The 21,939-nt window shown below is 48.2% G+C and overlaps 1 protein-coding gene across 18 annotated transcripts in view; it reads left to right on the top strand.

Moving 5' to 3' along the window:
* The window catches only part of UBR5 (ubiquitin protein ligase E3 component n-recognin 5), a 2,064,863-nt gene that overhangs the window by 412,719 nt on the left and 1,630,205 nt on the right, over nucleotides 1-21,939 (top strand). The gene's annotated exons all lie outside the window — the stretch shown is intronic.

Raw genomic sequence — 21,939 nt, 5'->3', positions numbered from 1 at the left:
GGGAGTGGGGACTGCTGTGGGACTCTATTCACAAGGTGAGGAATCCACAAGGCAGATGTATCTATCAGAAGAACAAGTTACTTACCTTCGGAAACGCTTTTTCTGGTAGAAACTATATCTGCCTGTGGATTCCTCACTGACCCACCCGCCTCCCCGTTGTCCACTCTTCTATGCCAGAGTTTCTGTAATGTATTGTATATATATTGTGTTGTTAAGGAGTTGTTTCCATTGCTTTCTTGCACTTGCTTTACACTATGTGTTTCTCCTTGGCAATTGTGTGCTGTGTATACTATGTATATTTCGACATTGGTCCGTCCGTGTGCCTCGATGGCACGGAAAAAAGGGCGGAACTGATGTCATCACGCCGGCGTGGGCCTATTGTAGGCGTCGGTGACGTCAGCGGAGCCTCGAGCGATGCCGTGTCTCTATGACGTCCAAGTCCATGTCGGCGCGAGGCTATGAAAAGAATTTCCGAATGTTGCTGACGCAAGGGGATATTCACAAGGTGAGGAATCACAAGGTGAGGAATCCACAGGCAGTTATAGTATCTACCAGAAAAAGCGTTACCGAAGGTAAGTAACTTGTTCATTAGCTTGCAGTAACAACACAAATCGTCCTCATAATATTGAAAAGTACCTGTTTAGAGATTCTGACCCAGATTTATTAACTCTTTGCGCGGAGTTTGCATTAAAAAAAAGTGACTCAAACCCAGCACCTAGTGTTGTGGTTGGAGTTAGTTTCCAACGCAAATCATGATTTGTGTAGGAAAGTTGCCCACAGTAACGGAAAGTAGTACTATGCACTAAATTGTGCTACTTTGCATCGGGGAGGCATACCATAGATGGTACATAGGCATTCCCATGCAACCAACCATGGGTTTTGGAGGCAAATCCCTATCTAATAAAGGTCCCTAGGGTGAGAAGGGCTCGCATGGGAGGAAGATCCTTTCGTTACCTGGTGGCTAAGAGCTGGAATGCTCTACCCCTCAATCTCCGTCTGGATTCTTCTGAATCTAGTTTCCAGAGGAAACTGAAAACACACCTATTTTCAAGATAGCCGGGTCCCTCCACCACTTCTACTCCGGAGTGCTTCAGTTAGCGCGGGGACACGCTTTTAGCGTAACCATGTGCTCTACAAACTTCCCTTAATAATAATAATAATAATAATATCATGTTCGAGGCATGTGGGCTGCTAAATTCATATCTGTGCATAGATCGCCGCCTAGTGTTGGGTCCGGATGATTGCACATTGTTGTCCTGGAAGAGTCTTCGAAGTATCACGAGATAGGTGGCTCCTCCCTTTGGATTACAGTGCGCATGGGCATCCTCTCCATGCTCAGATTGTTTTTTAATTGAGCCAAGAAATTGTCATCGCAAAGCGGGCATAACAGTGGAGTAACTTTTAAAAGTCTCCATATTTTTCAAACTTTGCAAGGGTGATGCACTTTGCAGCACTCATACAGTGAGAGATGTCTTAATGGATATTTTTTCTAATGGAAGGATCCCATTCCAGCACAAAACCTATGCTTGACAGAATGCTCACATGCCTTTTCTAAGGGCTGGAATTATAAGATTTTGCGTCCGTGGCCTGTTCTGCAGGAGTATGGATATGCCACATTTGCCACATAATCCATCATCTCATGTATAATTTGCAGATTTTAATCCCCAAAAATTGCTTGTAGCTTGAATGGATAAAAAGTTACTAAAATCGGGTCTTCCCTTATTGCTGTAAGTGGAAGATTTTAGCAAAGGTTGACTGGGCCCCTCTTCTGTTGCTTATTGTATTCGGTTATTAAATTGGTACAATTTGGTGAAACATTTGTTCAGTTAGTGTTAGCATTTGTTAAATCCCAAAATAATGAAGTAATACGGTCACAAAGTGTGCAGAATTACGTTGTATAACTTGCCTTTCCACATACTTCAACCCTGCTGCATAATTTGGTCCTCTCCTAAATTATAATTCCAGTGCCCTGGACTATGGCAGAAGGCAAAGGTGGGCAAGCCAACAAATGAACAGGTACCGCTAATCCATGGGTCTGCGCTGGCACTTAAGAGCCTCTACACAAGCCAAGCCTAGAAGATATGTGGCATATCAATCATGTTAGACTATAGTAGGTCTTAGGAATCAACTTATCTTGGTACATCAGATTATGTGCAAAGTATTTATTAAATGTTAACAGAGAATCTGTCCTGCTTTCCCTTCACCTCTCCCCAAAAAGTGCTATTGGTGAACTAAAGGTCAAGTCGGGGGTCATGTGAGGGCATCTTAGAGATGCCCACTGAAAAACAACCAGCATCTGGGGGGTTCTCTGATTGGTAAACACCAGCCTGCTACCACAAGACATGTTTCTAGACCCCTGGTTTGGGAGCCCTCCTTCCATGAGCCCAGAAACAAAGCCTTTCCTGGGCAGAGGTGTTCATGCCTTCCCCAGGTCAGGAAGAGCCATCTGTGACAGGGGATCTTCAAAGGCTTTGCCGTCTTTGTAACGCGACTCACACCCTCTCTTGCTACCAGGAGCAGGCCCCCTGCCTGTCTCCCCTCCTTTTTGGCCTGAAGACTGGCCAGAAAAATTAGCACAGCCCAGAATGTGTCCCCAACTCTGTCAACTCTACTCCTCCGGTGGGGTAGGCGAGGTGAAGCCCCCTCTTCAGTGCCCAGCATCTTGCAGATGACAGGCACTCTCCAATCAGGATTTGGGATTGTACCCACTCCCCCACGTAGGGTGTAGTCACCCTAAGGTCAGTAGCCCATTGACTACTGAGATGGAGACCCCTAAAACGGCCCCTAAATACTGTATTTAGGGGGCAGCCCTGAACCAAGAAGGCAGATTCCCGTGACCTATGAAGGACGAAAGAAGATGCCCAGCAGAGGAGAGTGTAGAAAAGAGCGTAGAAAAGAGCTTACTTGGCCCCAGCCCAACCGGCCCGCCTGCAGTTTCCAGAGATCCTTTGCCAAAAGTCATCTTGTCAGCCAGCAACCTCCTAACCCTTGGTAGGACGGACTGCTTTCATCAAAGACCGGATCTCCTGTAAACAGCAGTTCTGTTCAAAAGAGTCACCAAAGAAAGACTGAGACTTCTGAGGACAAGGAAACCCGAGGCCTGGAACCACCACTGCACCCGACGCCTATGGCCAGAGTGGCCCACCGGTCCCAGTGAGGTCCCCCGGTGCTCCAGAGTCCAAGTCCACCATGGGTTGCCCCTCCAGGACTCTCCGACGTCTGCTGCAGCCTCTGCACGGAGACCCCTTCCCCACTCCCCAACCCCTAGTGGCCTGGTAAGGTGAAATCAGACCCTAAAAGACACCCCTGCATCCGGCCGCCCTGCACCCTGGAGAAGAGGACCAGAGGTGCACCTATGTCCCTGAGCCCTACACCTTCCCTGCCCAGCTGTTGGTTCCTTATGGAAGACTTCTGGGACCGAGCCTGCAGCTAAAAACCAAAACCAGCAATCCCCATTGGAAACGGGGTACCCAATGCCAAAACAGCACCTTTTACCCAACTGCCCCTGTGCTGCTGTGGGTCCACCTTGTGTGCTAACTTTGATCCTCCTTTGCCCCAAGCTTAAGTCCAGGAGATATGCTCCCACAACCTTGTGGCCTGCTCGTGAGCAGGCACCAACTGGAGGCCCCCTATCCTCAATGGAAAACATTGCGCCTCAGCACTCTGCACCTGGCTGCCCTAATGCCGCTGAGGGTGCTTTGAAAGTGCATCATCGATCCTGAGGGAACTCTTGTTCTAACCTCAGGATACCAACTCCCAAACCTAAGTACTTACTGTTAAGTCGATAACATTTTCACCCACAGGACAGCATTGACTGCTTTTAGGTGAAATTCTTTAAAGTGTGGAGTTGGTTTGTACGAGACCTTGAGAAAAACTGCATATATACAACATGGATTTACTTACCTTTAGTCTAGGAATTGTCCCAGTGTGATATCTAGGCATATCACACTGAGAAGGTAAAGTAACTTGAAAAGTAATCTGAAAAGTAATTCAAACCTTTATAGACAAATGACTTACCTGTAAACAATTTGATTGTATTCAACTGCATTAAACTGTATTATTCTTGCTAAGTACAAATACACTTACCTGTACCAGGCCTTGTTTGGCTCTAGAAAATAGAGTACAACTAAATAATATTTTTATACAATCAAATTGGTCTGAGTTCAGTCTTTGAGTGTGTGACATCATTTCTTGCCTGAGTGTCTAGAATAAATACTTAACACTACCCTCTGATAAAGCTTTAATGCTCTCCCACACTACCACAAATAGAGAGTAAGATATCTACTTTTTCCTCTGACTACCGTTAGGGTTCCATTGGACTCTATGCACACTATACCTTACTTTGGTATTGTATATACTGGGTCAGCTTCCTACAAGCATGAAACCAGTGGGACGCCAATGGCATTGTGTCGCTAGGTAGTATATTTGAAAAACGAGTACGCTATAGCCATCCCTGCCATAAAGGAGGACAAGTGTGTCTAATGGAATCCGAGGCCTATGACCAGCCCAGATAAGGCGTAGCAACAGAGCTTGGAGGATGAGGAAGAAGGTATTGGTCAGGCGTATAGGTATGTTCAAAAATACATATAGAAAGTGGGCTAGGATCACCATTTTAACAATGGCTATACGACTCACTATTGAAAGGGAGAGCCACAACCACCGCTCATTCTGGACTGTGTTTTTCAATGGCAGGGCCTTAATCAGACTGATTATTTCCTCCTTGTCTTTGTGTAGCATGATGCCTAAGTATTTGGTGGAGTCTCTGTACCACTTAAGTGGATATTCATATGGGAGATGTGAAGTAGCATCTGTGAGGGGGGGAACAGCTTCGATTTCAATGTGCTCCTATGCTGATGACACTCAGCTGTTGGTCACCATTGATGGAAATGATGACTCCAAAACTAGATTGACGAACTGTCTGACTGAATTGGCAACTTGGATGCAGGACCATTGTCTTAGACTAAACGCCGACAAATCCGAAATCCTATTGTTCGGCAGAGGTACACAGGCCTGGGACAACAGCTGGTGGCCAAGTGACTTGGGTTTGCCTCCCAATCCTACTGTAAAAGCAAAAAACTTAGGAATAACACTGGATAGGGACTTATCCATGAAATCCCATGTTGCCATAACTTGCGGAAGGAGTTTTGGACTTTTGAAGATGCTTAGACGAGTCTTCCCCTGGGTGCCAACGGATTGCAGGAAAACCTTAGTCCAGTCACTACTGATGAGTAGGTTGGACTATGGTAATTCTCTGTTTGTAGGAATGGCAGATTATCTCTTCTCTAAATTACAGATGGTTCAGAATGCCGCTGCCAAAGCCATCTGCAATAAAAGAAAATATGACTCAGCTAAAAATTGCATGCGTAAGCTTCATTGGCTCCCAATGCGGCAACGAGCCATTTTTAAGCTGTTGTGTATTTCTCACAAGGTACTCCACGGCTCAGGCCCCACCATCCTACATGACAGGGTTAGATTTCATAAACCCTCTAGAAACCTACGATCTATGACGTTAGGAAGAGCAGCTATCACCCGAGCTCGTACTGTCAGGATGGGAGAGCGGGCCTTCTCTCACATTGCGGCAACAAAGTGGAACGAGCTACCCCCTAAACTTAGAACAAATGACTGCTTTGTCTCATTTAAGAAACAACTGAAAACATTCCTTTTTCCCAGGCTAGATCAATAATTTTCAATCAGAGCTGATGTCAAATCACTTGCAACTTTCTTCAGCGCCGTGATGTCCTTTCAGGATGAATGTTAGCGCTTTACAAATAAATAAATACAAATACAAATACAAATTTCACTAAGTTTATATTAAGTCCTGAAAACCCCCCGAATCTGATGATCTCACGAATAACAGAAGCAAGATTTTCTACGGGCTGGCAGATAAACGGTAAAATATCATCTGCATACATGGAATTTTAGCAGATGGCCTGGGCGAAAGCAGAGACCGCAATGCATATGTTTTTCCTGAAGATGGCGAACCGGCTGTTCCATGGCAATTATAAAAAGTAACCGAGACCGAGGGCATCCTTGTCGTATCCCCCTGGCCACTGCAAACAGCCCAGTAAGTCATTCATTTACCCAAAGCCGTGCCACTGGTTAGGTGTAGTGAAGCATAATCAGAGCTGAGAAGCCCCTAGAAAGCCCAAGTTGCTGCAGTGTCACTTCGATAAAGGGCCCGTTTAGGGAATCAAAGGACTTCTCTGTATCAAACAGGGCAATGGCCACCGGTATCTCTGCGGAGACCTTTTTGAGTACCGCAAACACAGTGCGATGGATTTGGACCTATGTGGGACGTACCCCATCTAGATCGGCGATATCTGATCAATCAATAGCGGCAATCGGGAGACAATCACTTTGGCCAGGTTTTTTATTAACAATGTTGAATAATGGGGTGTGTAGGAGTTGCAAAGCTGAGGACCTTTGCAGGGCTTCATCAATAGTGTGATAACTGCTTCTCTTAATGAGGGTGGCAGGCTGCCCTCCTTGAGGACTTTAACATACATATCCAAAAGGTGTGGGTCAAGGATATAATTGTACGCCTTAAGGAAAACACCTGAGGGGCCATCAAGGCCTGGGGTCTTTAAGTGTCTGAATTAATCAGTGGCCTGCATACTTTTCCTCCGCGGTGATGGATTCACTCAGGAATTGACGCTGCACATCTGTGATCCACACCATTGCAACTCTGCCAGATATGCCACTCGCACGTTCCCTCCCCTTAAGTTTGGTAGAGTATAACTGCTCCGAATATTGGAGGAGTGTGCAGATTATGCTTGTGTTATCATTGACACCCCCTCCCCCCCTTGTGTACCTGCTCACTCGATGGCTGAGTTATGGTGGGAAATGCGTGTTCTTCATGGTGAGTTTGGCAGTATCATTGTCCCCTTTCAAACAGTTGTCAGTAGATGAATGAAATAACGATCCCCCTTCTACCAGTCTCCCCCAAAAGAAAGCTAGGCACCAAACTACCCAGTGAATCCCATATAAACCCAACAAACAAAAATCTGAAAAGGTATCAGTGGGGTATACACCGTAGGGGGTGGGCAACGCTACGGCAAACGGAGACCATATGTTGTAGGGTCCCTGGTGTGTGACAAAATATGGTTACAGGCAATTATGGAATTATCCCATCTAGAACATTAAAAGTAAAATGAGTATGATGCACTGCCGTGAGACTTACGGTCCATGCACAGCAACATGGAGTTGCTGGAGGTGGACCGATAAGCCAGGATGGGACAGGTCTATGCTCTGCAAGGTGTGCTAATCTGGCGGCGTACTGCTCGGAGTGGCTCGAGGTGATTAAACTTCGCTTCTCTTACAGAATGTTATTGCCTCCGCCTGTGAGTCGAAAAATCTAGCCTTTCTGTCTACATCCACCCATAACCTGACAGAGTACAGCAAGCCATACTTAAGTCCTTTCTTCTGGGAACAGAGCTTTAATCTCCTGAAACTTGTGACAGGCCTCCTGCCCGACAACTTGAAGATATCATAAAAAGAGACCGCAGTCTCCTGATACTACAACAACCTCGTTTGCGAGCCTGCTGGAGTGTCAAGTCCCTGTCTCTACAAATTAGCAAGCATGCAAATGAGTCGAGGGGGGATCCTTGACGGCTTCCGGGGCCCCAGTGTTCTATGGTCTCTTTTCACCACAAATGTGTTGGTAAAGCTTTTCCAGTCTGATGTGTCTTTGAGAAGCCACTATTCAAACTGGTCCGGATGTCCAATGTCTATGGACTCAACGATTCACGTGATGCAAATGTTATTCCTGCGCGACCTTGCTTTGAGATCTGCATTCCTAATACTGACTACCTTGAGGAACTGCTCTGTTTTTGTAAGACTTTTTAAAGGGATGCAGCTCTTGTGAGAAAGTGCCCTCTTTCTGCATGGTATGCCCCCACTTTTTGCTGAATTGCTAATGTTCTTTGACTACGTGCACCCTGGGCTCCTGCTAATCAGGTACCCAGGGCCTATGCTCCTTTCCTAAAATTGCATTGAAGCCTAAACGCAATTGGCATCTCTGTCCACATGTCAGCCCCTGGTAACGGCACTGTGACCAGAGAAGGCCTCTAAGGGCTGCAGCACTTATTGTGCCACCATTAATGGCCCTGTACCCCGACACTCGCACACTGCCTTTGCAGCCTGCGTGTCTTGGTGCAGAGCAAAGTGAAGAGTCGACCTGGCACACATCCTTGTGTGCCATGCACACAAACCACCGCCCTGCCATAGATCAGTCACCCCTCTAGCTGGGTGCCCTAGGCCAGTGGTGAGGGTACAGGTGCATGAGCCCTGTACTCCTACAGTGCCCAGGTCCATTCCTGGGCACTGTAAGTGCAGTGCTGCCATTAAGAGTATATGGTGCTGGGAGTTTGTCATTACGAACTTCACAGCACCATAATGGCTACACTGAAAACTGGGAAGTTTTGATCAAACTTCTCAGCGCATTAAACCCACACTGATGCCAGAGCGGGATTTAATGTAAAATGCATTACAGAGGGCATCTTAGAGATGCCCCCTGAAACTCAAACAACTTATAGTGACCCGACTGAGTGACTGCTTAGGCTGCCACCAACAGACATGTTCTCTTCCAGGGGATCCTCATCAATAGTCATAAGCACTGAATATTCCCGCCCATGTGCGGGACCCTCGAAACAATATAAAAATATATATGTATAAAACACATATATCTCGCTCCACATATATGTATGTACATATATCATTTTTCTCACATCAATGCAGCCCCAAAACTGAGGCTAAACAATGCAAACACATATACATGAACTGCAATTAGTAAGGAATCAAAAAACACATTAGGTCAAAAAACCCTTGAACTTTGTGTTTTAATGAGTCAAACCACTCATAAATCCTTAAAATTGCTTATAAATAGACAATGTTAGCCCTCAGGCTGCATTGCAAAACAATATCATAGAAAATGAAACCATTTTCACAATAACTGGCACCGTGCCTTTAAGGCAGCCATGACCCCAGGCTTCCCATCATGCCTCAGGGGTGACAGTTAGGTCAGTTGTTCTTTCCGGCTCCTTCAGTCAGGACCCTGGTGAAACAGCTCCCTTTCTTTTTGACTTTCTGTCAAAAAATATTCAGCTTTTACTAGAATTTTTGACTTCACTCGACGTCTTTTAGACATAGAGTGCTGTTTGAACACTTTTTGTGCTTAAAAAAGGTATTTTTCCTGTCAAAGATGCCTTCTCTCTTCAACAACTGTCCTTCATGTGGAAGGAAAAAGGCAAAGACTGACTCTCATTCAGTCTGTATCCTGTGCCTACCAGACTCTCATTCCTCTAAAACCTGTGAACACTGCCAGGTTTTATCTTCCAGGACTCTTAAGGATCGAGAGAGGATTAGAGCTTATGGGCTTTCTGAGAGAGGAAGATCTCCCAAGAAGCAGAAAAGTCGGAAGACGCGGTCGACGTCGAGAGGAGCCCCGACTGGTTCACATTCGACGTCGGGATCGGCGTTGGAGAAGCAGTCGACGTTGACGAAGAAGATGTCTTCAGCGTCTACATTGAAGGTACCTCCGCTTCAGTCAGCGTCGAGGGACAGGTCGCCGTCGCAGCGGAAGAGCTCGACGGCGAGCCGTATGACGTCGAAACAGCATCGTCATGCTGTGACGTCGAGCCATCCTCCGTCGACGACTAGCCATGGTCGTTCGAAGTCGAGGGAGCCTCTGTCGACACATCGGTCGACGTCGATGCAGCCTACGTCGACGCCTGGACGAGAGCGTTCGACGTCGGAGCGGCATTTGGAGTCGAGGCACGCCCAGTCGCCGTCAAATCAACGGCGATCGGCGTCGAAACAGCCTCCATCGACGTCGAGCAGACAGCCGTCAACGTCGAAGGATAGCCATCGCCACCCGAGGTCGACGGAGAAATCACGGTCGACGTCGAGGGAGCGTCTTCCTGCTCGGCGCTCGGCGTAGATACAACCACCGTCGAGGGATCAGCAAAGATCCAGGGAGAGAAGTTCTTCGCAAACAAAGAACGTTACTCCTACAAAATCAAAGGAGGTGGTTCGAGACAAGGGAAGTGACTTGTTAGTCCAGACTCATGCCCTAGAGCCACAGTTGGGTTCTCCAGGTTCAGCATCGGCTGCGGAGGTGGAACAATCTCCAGTGCAGGATCCCCCCGCCAAGAGACGGAGACTTGCAGAAGAAAGATCTCGCTCAAGGTCTCCTTCTGGATCTCTGGTGAGTCTTTCCTCATCATCCTCATCATCTCGGAGTGGCAGATCCTCGGATGGACGGAGTGGCGCATCTAATAGGGGGAGGTCCGAATCCCCTGCAAGATCGCAACAGGATCGAACGGAACGACCTCAACGGTCGCGTACACCTGAGAAGGATCCCGTCCACAAGTCTTCTTCTGTTCATCTTTCCCCAAGGTGCAATAGACCTCTTCACCACTGGGCAAAGGACAAGGAGACGGCAGAGCGCCTAAAGCGATATCGAGACCAACCTCTTCCCCGCAGAGAAAGGTCTCGTTCTCAACACTCAAGCAAGAGACATTCTCGTCACAGAGAGAGATCTCGTTCCAAGACGCGATCTAGCCGAAGAACTAGGTCCAGGAGGGCAAGTAGTTCTTCAAGTTCGTCGAGAACACGATCTCACAGGGATTACTCCCCGACTCTTACAAACAGTCCACGCTCAAGAGTGTCTCCAACTGAGGATATTTTCTCGTTCCAAGATATCTTGGGCAGGGGAGCCCTGAAACTGGGAGTACCGATGACAGCTCCACAAGTCAAGACGACTGTCATATTCGAAACCCTGCAACATAGATCAGCACCCAAACCGTTGTTGCCGCTGGTTCCGGGTATAATGGAACATGTGAATGAAGTCTTCCTCACTCCGGCAACGGTGAAGTCCGTTCCAGCGAGGATTCTCAAAAAGTATAGTCCTCCGGAAGAGGATCCTCTGTTCCTCAAAGCTGATCCCCCGCCAGATTCAGTGATCATTACGGCGGCAAGGAAATCCAATGCGGTGGCTTCCTCATCCACGGTACCTCCGGATAAGGATAGCAAGGTGCAGGACTCATGGGGGAGAAGGGTGTGTAACACCTCAGCCTCTTTCCTCAAGGTTTCTAACGCGGAGGCCCTGCTCGGCAGGTATGACAGGTCTCTGTGGGACTCTCTTCAGAGATTTACTGCAAAGCTCCCTGAAGAAGACAGAAAGGACTTTGAGGAGGTTCTGATGGAGGGCAGTCAAGTCTCCAACCAGATTATAGGATCGGCAGCAGATGGGGCAACTCTGGCGGCACATGGCTATGTGCACGGAGTAACAGCAAGGAGAACATCTTGGTTACGCCTCACAGCATTAAAACCGGAGGCTCAAGCAAGAATCCTGAACCTTCCTTTTTCAGGAACATCTCTCTTTGGAGCGAGTGCGGATGAAGAAATGCAGCGGATGAAGACCGAGTTGGACACTCTCAAAGCGGTGGGACTCGAGAAGAAAAAGGAATTTAAGAAGAAATTCCGTTTGAACAACAAGGGTTATTCGAAGCAGAGGGTTCAAACCCCTCAATGGCAGAAAGGCCAGAACCAACAAGGCCAGCAAAAGACACAGTACAAAGGCAAGGGCAATTCCAAGGGAAATGGAAATCAGCGCCAAGGCAACAACTTCAATAAAGCGCAGCAGAAGCAATGAGTCTTCACTTCCCCCAGCGCCGTTACCCACTCCAGTGGGGGGAAGCATTGCGCATCACAGGACAGAGTGGAAGGCCATCACCAAAGATCAATGGGTGTTGTCTACGCTGCAGAATGGGTACTGTCTTCGTTTCCATCGGCTACCTCCGCACGTTTCCCCGATGTCAACATCAAGTCACCAGCTACAAAGGTTAAAAGCAGAAGTAGCTACACTCCTCGAGAAAGAAGCCATCGAGAGAGTTCCGGTGTCCCAGAGGGGGGGAAAGGAGTGTACTCGAGGTATTTTCTGGTCAGAAAAAAGGGCCAGAAGGAAGAATACAGGCCCATTCTGGACTTGAGAACACTCAATCTGCATGTACGAAAAGAAAAGTTTCGCATGTTGGCGCTTCATCAGATATATCCACATCTCAGGCAGGGGGATTGGATGTGTTCGATGGACCTTCAAGATGCGTACTTCCATATTCCAATACGGCAAGATCACAGAAGATTCCTTCGGTTCCGGGTGGGGACCTCTCACTACCAGTTCAAAGTCCTCCCGTTTGGGTTGAAGTCGGCTCCCAGAGTGTTCACCAAGTGTGTCGCAGTGGTGGCGGCAGCTCTACGCCGCAGAGGAGTCTTCGTATACCCATACTTAGACGATTGGCTGTTGAAAGGTCCAACTCCAGGCAATGTAAGGAATCAATTCCAGACATGCATAGAACTTTGTCAACGTCTAGGTCTACATGTCAATTTCAACAAGTCTGTCTCACAACCAACTCAGAGGATCCACTTCCTAGGAGCTCTGCTAGACTCCGAAGTAGGAAAAGTGTTTCCTTCGGAGGAGAGACAGTTTTCGATAGCCCTCAAGTGCCAGCAAGTTCTTCTCCACAGGTCCCAGAAGGTGCGGAAGATAGCCTCGCTCTTGGGGTCGATGGCTTCCTGCATCTTCCTAGTACCGAACGCCAGACTTCGGATGCGTCCTCTTCAGCAGGATCTGGAGGACAAATGGGACCAACACTCAGATCAGTAGGACGATCGGATCACTTTGTCGGAGGTTGCTCAATCTTCCCTCCAGTGGTGGACAAAGAGACAGAACATGCAGATGGGAGTTCTCTTCCATCAGCCGCCTCCAACACAAACGATCATCACAGATGCATCATTGCAAGGATGGGGAGCGCACATGGGACCCCTACAAGTGCAGGGTCTGTGGTCTCCCAAGGAAAGCACTTATCATATCAACTTGCTGGAGTTGAGAGCGGTTCACCTGGCTCTCAAAGCGTTCCTTCCCTCGCTTCAAGAGAAAATGTTTCTAGTACAGACGGACAACACCACCACGATGTACTATTTAAACAAGCAGGGAGGAACACGCTCAAGGACTCTGTCTCTGGAAGCTCAGCGCATCTGGCATTGGCTTCTAGCTCGCAAGTTGTCTGTTCAGGCAGTCCACCTCCCAGGAGAGCAGAACGTGAGGGCGGACGCTCTAAGTCGGCACTTCGAAGACAGAGAAGACTGGGTTCTCAACGACGATGTGCTAGACGACATTTTCCAGTCTTGGGGGCGTCCTTCAATAGATCTCTTCGCAGACGACGAAAACACCAAATGCCCAAGCTTCGCCTCCAGGTTCTATCGACCAGGAACGAGAGGGAATGCTCTGTTGATGTACTGGTCGGGGCAGTTTGTGTACGCCTTCCCACCCCTTCCGCTGAACCCGAAGGTGGTGAGCAAGCTGAACCACTCGTGCACAACGATGATCCTGATTGCCCCCGACTGGCCGAGACAATGGTGGTACACAGACCTACTTCACCTATCAGTGTCTCCTCACAAGAGGCTTCCATGCAGGCAGGACCTGTTGTCGAAGATGAACGGGAGGATTCACCATCCCAACCTTCCGTCACTGAACTTGGCAGCATGGCTCCTGAGGTCATACAGTACGGCCATCTAGGGCTGCCACAGGACTGCATGGCCATTCTGAAAGAAGCACGACGCCCTTCCACTAGACATTCGTATGCATGCAAGTGGAAGAGATTCTATATGTGGTGCATGCAGAATGGTCACAATCCGGTAAAAAGTCAGGAAGAAGCAGTTCTCCCATACTTGTTGTACCTGACTAAAGCAGGTTTGAAGTTTAACTCCATTAAGGTGCATTTAGCCGCTATTACAGCTTATAGGCGAACACCTTCACAAACTTCTTTTTTTCAGCTTCCTGCAGTAAAAGATGTCCTGCAGGGTCTAAAGAAAGTGTACCCTCCTGTTCGGCCTCCTGCTCCGCCTTGGGAGCTGAACCTAGTCCTATCAAAATTGATGGGTTCACCTTTTGAGCCTATTCATAAAGCTTCTTTACAGCATATTTCCTGGAAAGCGGCTTTTTTGATAGCGATTACGTCAGCCCGTAGGGTGAGCGAAATTCAGGCCCTATGTACTAAAGAACCGTATACGGTTTTTCATCTGAACAGAGTGGTGCTTAGAACGCATCCTTCTTTCCTGCCTAAAGTGGTATCTGATTTTCATGTCAATCAGTCTATCTCTTTACCCACTTTCTTTCCTAATCCCTCTACTCCAGCTGAGAGGGCGTTACACTCTCTGGACCTGAAAAGGGTTTTAAAGTTCTATCTGGACAGGTCCAAGTCTATTCGACATTCTGATCAATTGTTTGTTAACTACGGTTCGATCAGGACTGGTGATGCAGCCTCGAAACGTTCTGTCTCCAGGTGGATCGTTTTGTGTATCAAGCTTGCTTACCAATTGGCACAGAAGACTTTAGGGGGTTCCCCTAAGGCGCATTCTACTAGAGGTAGAGCAGCCACGGCGGCTTACCTGCAGGATGTGCCCATGTCTGAGATTTGTAAAGCGGCGACCTGGAGGTCTGTCCATACATTTACCAGACATTACTGTCTAGATTCTGACACAAGAGCAGATACCCAGGTGGGCCAGGCCTCCCTGAGGAATCTCTTTAACAGCTAAAGTTTCTTTTGGCTGTTATGTTTGGTTGGGTCATGTACTTCTCATTTACCTGCAGGTGGTTGATGGGCTTGCTATTCTATTCAGTGCTTATGACTATTGATGAGGATCCCCTGGAAGAGAAGGATAAGTTACTTACCTGTAATCCTAGTTCTCTTCCAGGGGTATCCTCATCAAAGTCATAAGCAACCCACCCGCCTCCCCAGGTAAATGAGATTTGGTACTGTTGTGTTTTCAATCTTGTGGTTGAGCCCTGTCTTCAGGGTTATGCAAAGAACAACTGACCTGTCACCCCTGAGGCATGATGGGAAGCCTGGGGTCATGGCTGCCTTAAAGGCACGGTGCCAGTTATTGTAAAAATGGTTTCATTTTCTATGATATTGTTTTGCAATGCAGCCTGAGGGCTAACAAGGTCTATTTATAAGCAGTTTTCAGGATTTATGAGTGGTTTGACTCATTAAAACACAAAGTTCAAGGGTTTTTTGACCTAATGTGTTTTTTGATTCCTTACCAATTGCAGTTCATGTATATGTGTTTGCATTGTTTAGCCTCAGTTTTGGGGCTGCATTGATGTGAGAAAAATGATATATGTACATACATATATGTGGAGCGAGATATATGTGTTTTATACATATATATTTTTATATTGTTTCCGGGGTCCCGCACATGGGCGGGAATATTCAGTGCTTATGACTTTGATGAGGATACCCCTGGAAGAGAACTAGGATTACAGGCAAGTAACTTATCCTTTTTGGACTCCTGAGTCGAGAGTTTGCTTCTCTCGGCGGCCTGGAACAATGCACATCCTGTGACGAGTTGCCAAGCCTCCTCCCCCAGGATGGGCAGAGTTCACGAAGGGGAAGCTTCAAAGGTATACAGCCTTTGTGAGACTCTCCAGACCATTTGCTGCTTTCAGCAACTGGTCCCCACTGGTTCTACCCCCCACTTTGGGCGGGAGAGCCAGCAGGAAAAAACAAGTGAGGGAAAGATGTGTGCCCACGTCTACCAACTCCACCCCTCAGGTGGGGAGGCGAGGTGAAGCACAACTGAGTCCCCGCCATCTTGAGGGTGGGGGGACCCAATCAACCAGGGACAGCCTCCGGCCCCTCTTCCGCTGGAGGGTGGCAGGATAGGGGGTGTGCCCACCCCATGGAAGGGACCCATTGGTCCCTGCCCATTACCTACTTGTAACGCCCCTAAATATAGTATTTAGGGGGCACCCACAACCTTGCTTCCTTAGATCCAGACACAACCAGAAGAAAAGGACCAAACAGCCATGCACCCAGCCAACAAGAGGATGACGCCCACTGACTTGACCCCAGCCCTACAGGCTTGCTCCCCTCGAACCTGCTCCTGCAAAATCCCGGTGTGTCCCGCAGCCAGCAACCTTAAAAACCCCGGAGGACCTGCCTGCCTTCACTTCCAAAGACTGCTTCTCCTGTGAGCACCGGATTTGTTCAACTGCAACCTCTGTCAGCTGCCGGAAACCGCGAATCCAGCCCACTCTGCACCCGCCGAACCTGGCCCGAGCTAGAGTGGAAAAACACCATGAGGAGGTAACCCCGGCGATCCTGACCCGAGATCCGGTGACCCCTGACCTGCCTTAAGCCTCCAGCCGACGCCTGCAGTCTAAATCCAGAAGGCCCTCACTAGCCGCGACCAGGACCTGGTAAGCAGATCCGACCCCAAAAGGCACCCCTGCACCAGACGCCCCACGGCCTTGTGTGCCCAAACCAAAAGATGCCTAACCAACCCTTAACTTCCCAACTTACCTCTCGAAGTGTTGGTCGTATCCAGAAATCCTTTGTCTCCCTACCTGCAGTGCTTTTGCAAACCGGACGTTCTCCTTAGAAAACAGGGCACCTGACGTCGAAACCGCGCTCTGCACCCAGCTGCCTATGTGCAGCTGAGGGTGCGCTTTTTGTGCAACTTTGTTTCCCCATATGCCCTGACCTCAACCCTAGGAGATTTGCTCTCACATCCCAGTGGCCGGCTTGCCAGCAGCCAGCAACTGGAGGCCCCCTATCCCCCATTGGATAACATAGGGCATCAAGACTCTGCACCCGGCCGCCCTAGTGCTGCTGAGGGTGTAACAAGAGTGCATCACTGACCCTGGGGACCCCTGAGTCTAACGCCAGAACCTTAACTCCCACAGTCGATTACTTACCTGTGAACCAATAACCTGTTTTTCCTCCATAGGGTAACACTGACAATTTTCTTCCCAAAAGTTTCTAAGTGTGGAGTTTTGAAATCTAAAAATATTCTTTAAAAATCGCACAAATGACCAAAACATATTCACTTACCTGTTTGCAGGAAATGTCCCAGTGCTGAATTGAGGTATCCAGCACTGAGTAACGTAAAAAGTAACTTACCTGTAATTCACAGAAAAAGCCTATTAATTTCAATGTACTGTTTTTGCTAAGTGTTGCAACCTACTTCATCCCCTGTAAACCAAACAAAGTACAATATCTATGGCACGTTCAAACTGTTCTGTATTCAGCAACTTATTACTGAAAAGTATTTAATGCTTACCTTTGCCAGGCTTGCTTGGTTCTAAAAATAAACAGTATTTTTTATATAACAACAATTTGCCTAGAGTTTGTTTCCTGAGTGTGTGAATTTATTTGCTAACTGAGTGTGTACATCAAATGCTTAACACTGATACTGCCTTACTGCTCGACCACTCTACCACAAATAGAGAGTAAGGTTCTTTCTAACTTTAACCTCTGCATACCTCTGGGGTCACCTGGACTCTATACACACTATACCTCATTTTTGTGTAGTATATTTAGAGCCAGTTTCCTACAGCTCGGTCCTCCAGACCTGAAATTCGTTCTTCTGCACCGCCGAGACGGGTGCCATTGTAATCAGTCCTCTCCCCATATGATCCAGGCGGCATATCAGCATGTCAAATCATGCATCAATGGCGTGAAATCCAGCTTGCATCTCCACCATGATGGCGCTTGCCCTAGTTAATTTATTTGCGGTGCTAGGTTTAGCCCCCTGTCCTCGGTGTGCAACATTTAGTCTGGCCTCCCAAATTGTCTGGTGCAATCAAAGGAGAGTTTTCGCTGTTTGTGGTCCCCTCTCCCATGGTAACTACTGAAAGTAGGAGGTGCCTATAGATATGTGAGTTAACCAGATCAGCAACGGGTGAAAGCTTGGAGTACTGCTCACAAAGGCCACACTGCTGCCCAGAAATACTATCATGTGGCACAGAACACTGAGGATGGGAGTCGGGTCACCTTCAATGCAGCAACAGAGCAGCCACCCTCATCCCCAACAAATACAGTGATATGGCGGGCTCCTTGCAGGTTCAATCATGTATCTTCTGCCCACAGCTCTCACCACTACGCCAGCACAGGCAAGCGTAGCCAATGAGAGTCCAGCCCAGGGATCGGAAGCCTGGAGGATGATTGGTAGAGCTGCTCCTGATCTGGAAGGAGAGTATGGGGTATGACAGAAAGAATGCAGAGGGTCATGGAAAGCCAGAACTATGTTGGGTGGGGCAAGGGGCACAGCAGCGCCGACAGTGTGGCAATGGAAGCCTAGCCACTAAAGGAGTGGAGGTCAGGGGGACCGCATACTGAAAGCAGGAACCGCTCAACCAGCACACTGCCGTGGCCCAATCACAACCGCCGAGTCAACAGGATATGCAAACCTCCGCAGCATCAATATGCTTCATGTCAAGCCAACAGCCACCTCGCCTCTTATTGGTGTGTATTGAGATCGTCCAGGAAAGGCAGGTGTATCAATGCCTCAGGGGGCGACCTCCCGACCAGCGCATTAACACAGCTCCGCTCATTGGCCACCCGAGCACTTAGCCCGTGCCTGGTATCCATGTTGGGCTTCGGCCAGTGCCAATTTCCAGCAGTATATGCCTGGAACCCACAACCGGTAAAGGGCATTAGTCGTTGGTGGGGAGCGACTGGCTCAGTAGGCTAATCCTCAGGCTCACTTGCGACCCCTGTTGCTGTAGGTCTTCCGAGGGCGGGATAAGCCGATCCCGCTCACTCATGGTTGTGCAAGCTCCAGTAGTCTCATCCCCGCCCAGTGAGTGGAATACTGCGCTGCCCTATATGGGTGTTTGATCCCGATGGATCGATGTGGTGAGATTAAATTTGGGGCCTTTATACCAAAAGTTGAGGGCTGTCGGAGTCGGAGCTTCACTGCCGTGTGCCCATTTTTGTCTCCGGTGCAACCATGCCCCAATAAATGTAGAAGTTGACAGCCAGACTGGTTTTCATAACTCCTTTCCTGTTGACTGCAACTCCTTTCTGTTGACACGCCTTGGCCCAATTTGTGTTCTTGGCATACATTTTCTCTAATTCCAACACTGAATGTGTCACTTCAATTGGGTTTTTGTAGTGTTTTCATGGCGAAATCGCGAAAAAGTGCAAGATTCAAGATCAGCATCTACAGGAAAAGTCAGTCATTCCCCTAGTTCCAACAACGCCATATGTAAGCAGTGTGACTTGCAAAGGGTTTTGCTCTTATTTGTGCGTCTGCCCGGCTTCCAATATTCATACATGTATATGTGAATGTAGCAGAAGAGGCACCTTGGATAAGAAGTGGGTGTGCCAGCAAATAGTGAGCAGATTCAAGTTGGCTCTGCCTCTTAATAGCCTGTACACGAGATTTGAACATATTTGGAATGTAATTCATTCAGCAAACATCATTCCGGAATACAGAAAGCGTGCCTTCAAAATTCAAGTAAGTGAATTGTTTTTTAACTCCATGCGCGCTAGCGGAATTCCGCTCCTGCGCTGAGTTTTTCTAAATCGCACTTTACGTGACGAGCTGGGCTCGTCATCAGCGTGCGAGGAGGCTACGCCATGACGAGCCCAGGTCGTCATCAGCGTCGAAGGGGTTAACATCCAGAAACTTTTATCCTTATTACATCAGATTATTTGGAAAGTATTAAGTGAGTGTATTTAAACAACTGAAAAAGTAAATTCCTACATGACTGGAGCAGCTACTCATTCTGTAGTAAAAATTCAGACCACATCAATAAATAAATGTTATGGATGTGCCTGGCCCCAAATGCTGCTGTTGCTACTGAATAGTATTTTAAAATATAATGCAAACTTGGTCCAAGAGCATTGGAGCAATTTAAATGAGCACCTGTTACATTTCTGATGGACGGCCTGTGTTTACTCTTCTGGTAGCACTCAAATTACAGTGCCTCTCTTAGAGCCATCAGATTGAATACAGACTTGCCAGATCTCGAATCCAGATGCAGAAGTCTGAAGTAAGGACACAGTCACAGACTAGAAGTTGCTTAATTACTAAATGTAAATCTGTGGCTATTATGAAGGCATTTCAGATGTTTTTCTGGGGACCGAACACAAAATACGAAATTTATACTGCCCGCGTTTCGAACCCACCTCCCTGGCTCCATAGTCTGCCGCTCTGACCAGAACGCTAAACGCTCCCTGCAAATCCAGGCAGGCCCTCAAAACTACCAGAGCAAGCGACCGGTGTAAAAGCGGCACACTGTCAGATGTTCCAAATGGAATGTGCCTGTAGCAGTACACCTGCTCTTCTGACCGGCCTTGAAAAATTGCCACAATCACTCCTCCCTCTTTGCCAACAAAGTGACTGTTGACCGGTTTTTGGGCCTCTTGTGTTAAATTTAAGTGTTTGGATGGCGAGTTGTCTCTTGTTGACATGAGCACTTTGGAACATTGTGTGCGCACTGGAGAAAGGAAATGTGCATGTTAGAAGGAAGTTTGCATGGCACACAGCCCTTTGTGCCGTGCCTGCAGACACTGCATGCAGTATAGGTAAGTCATCCCTACATCTGGCCTTACAGTCCTTTAGGCAGGGTACACTATACTACATGTGTGGATATATCTGCATGAGCAGATATGACTCTGTGCTGGCCAGTTAAATAACTACCAGTACTAGTAACCAGGGAGCCATTTTAAGTACATGTGCTGGATGCTGGTCAAAAACGAGTTCCCCAGCTACTTGATGGCTCCACTGAAACCAAAGATCTTTGGTAGCATACATCTTCTATTAATAAACCCACACTGATTCCAGTGATTGATTTATTTACATTAGAGTTGCCCCCGAAAACCTACGAGCTGCTAGTTTGCTGGCTGGCTAGTTCTGACCAGCCTGCCACCACAGGCGGGTGTCTGACCCCGTCTGACCCCCAGGGGTGAGAGCCCATGCTCTCAAGAGGTCAGAAACAAAGACTTCTCTGCAGAGGGTGTTCCACACCACCTCCCCCAGGATGACCCATAAATTAGTATTCTAGGGCGGGTAGCTTCAAAGAGCCCACCACCTTGGTATGCAAATCTTATTTACCTCAGAGGTGAGGGTATGCCAGCGCCCCCAGACCAGGGTCTGTTTGGCGCCTGGACAAGCGGGAAAATTCGGAGTCAGAGAGGCGTGTCCTGTCTCAGGCTAGTTCCACCCCTAAGGTGGGTTATCTGATGTGGATAAGGTAATTAGAAGTCTGCCATGTTGTTGATGGCAGAATTAAGAACTCTGGGTCAGGGTTATGCCCAATACCCACAGGAAGTGGTCATATAGAGGGCGTAGTGATCCCAGCGGTTAAATAGCCCATTGGCTACAACCGTACACTCCCCAAACACCCCTAAATGCAGTATTTAGGGGAGCACCTGGCACCATGAAGTCATATCCTGCCGACCTGAAAGGAGGACCCTGAAGAGCTGTAAAAGCAAGAACAAAGGAGCAGCTACTGACTTGTCACCAACCATGCTACCCTCAACCATTGGGCCAAAGATGACTCGTCCTGCAGCTGCTGTGCCTCCAAAAGCCTGGGAGGACTGCCTCCATTCACCCAAGAACTCCCATGAGTAGCTGATCGGCTGCCCTGTACCATGCAGGCACCCTCTTGAGACCTGTAAAGAATCCGGAACGCCAAAAAACCCAACTAAAAGCACGACTGCACTATTGGCACCTAGTCCTGATCAGAATGGGCCAACGGTGCCATCGTGGTCCCCAGACCATCCAGAGGCGAAGCCCACCTTGGATTTACCCACAGTGGAGACTCTTCTGTCGCCTGCAGCCTCTTTGTGCAGGCCGCCTCTACTGCAACTGTCTCCGGTCATAAAAACCAGACGCCTCAAGACAAATCAGCACCGGTTGCCTTGGCCTGAGAAGAGCACCAAAGGTGTCCCCATGTCCCCGAGCATTGAGAGGCCGGAACCCCCTTGTTGGTTCAGCCAGACTGTACTTGCAGTCCAAGCCTGCAGCCTCTTTGTAACCGGACCGATCCCCATTGACACACAGTGCACCCAACGCTGAAAAGCACCTCTTCACACAGCTTACCCATTGCTGCCCGAGGTGACCGGTTGGTGCTGCCTTGGACCTTTC

The sequence above is a fragment of the Lissotriton vulgaris genome, chromosome 4_1, assembly GCF_964263255.1.
Source record: "Lissotriton vulgaris chromosome 4_1, aLisVul1.2, whole genome shotgun sequence".
NCBI lineage: Eukaryota > Metazoa > Chordata > Amphibia > Caudata > Salamandridae > Lissotriton > Lissotriton vulgaris.
This window is presented reverse-complemented; position numbering and strand designations above follow the sequence as displayed.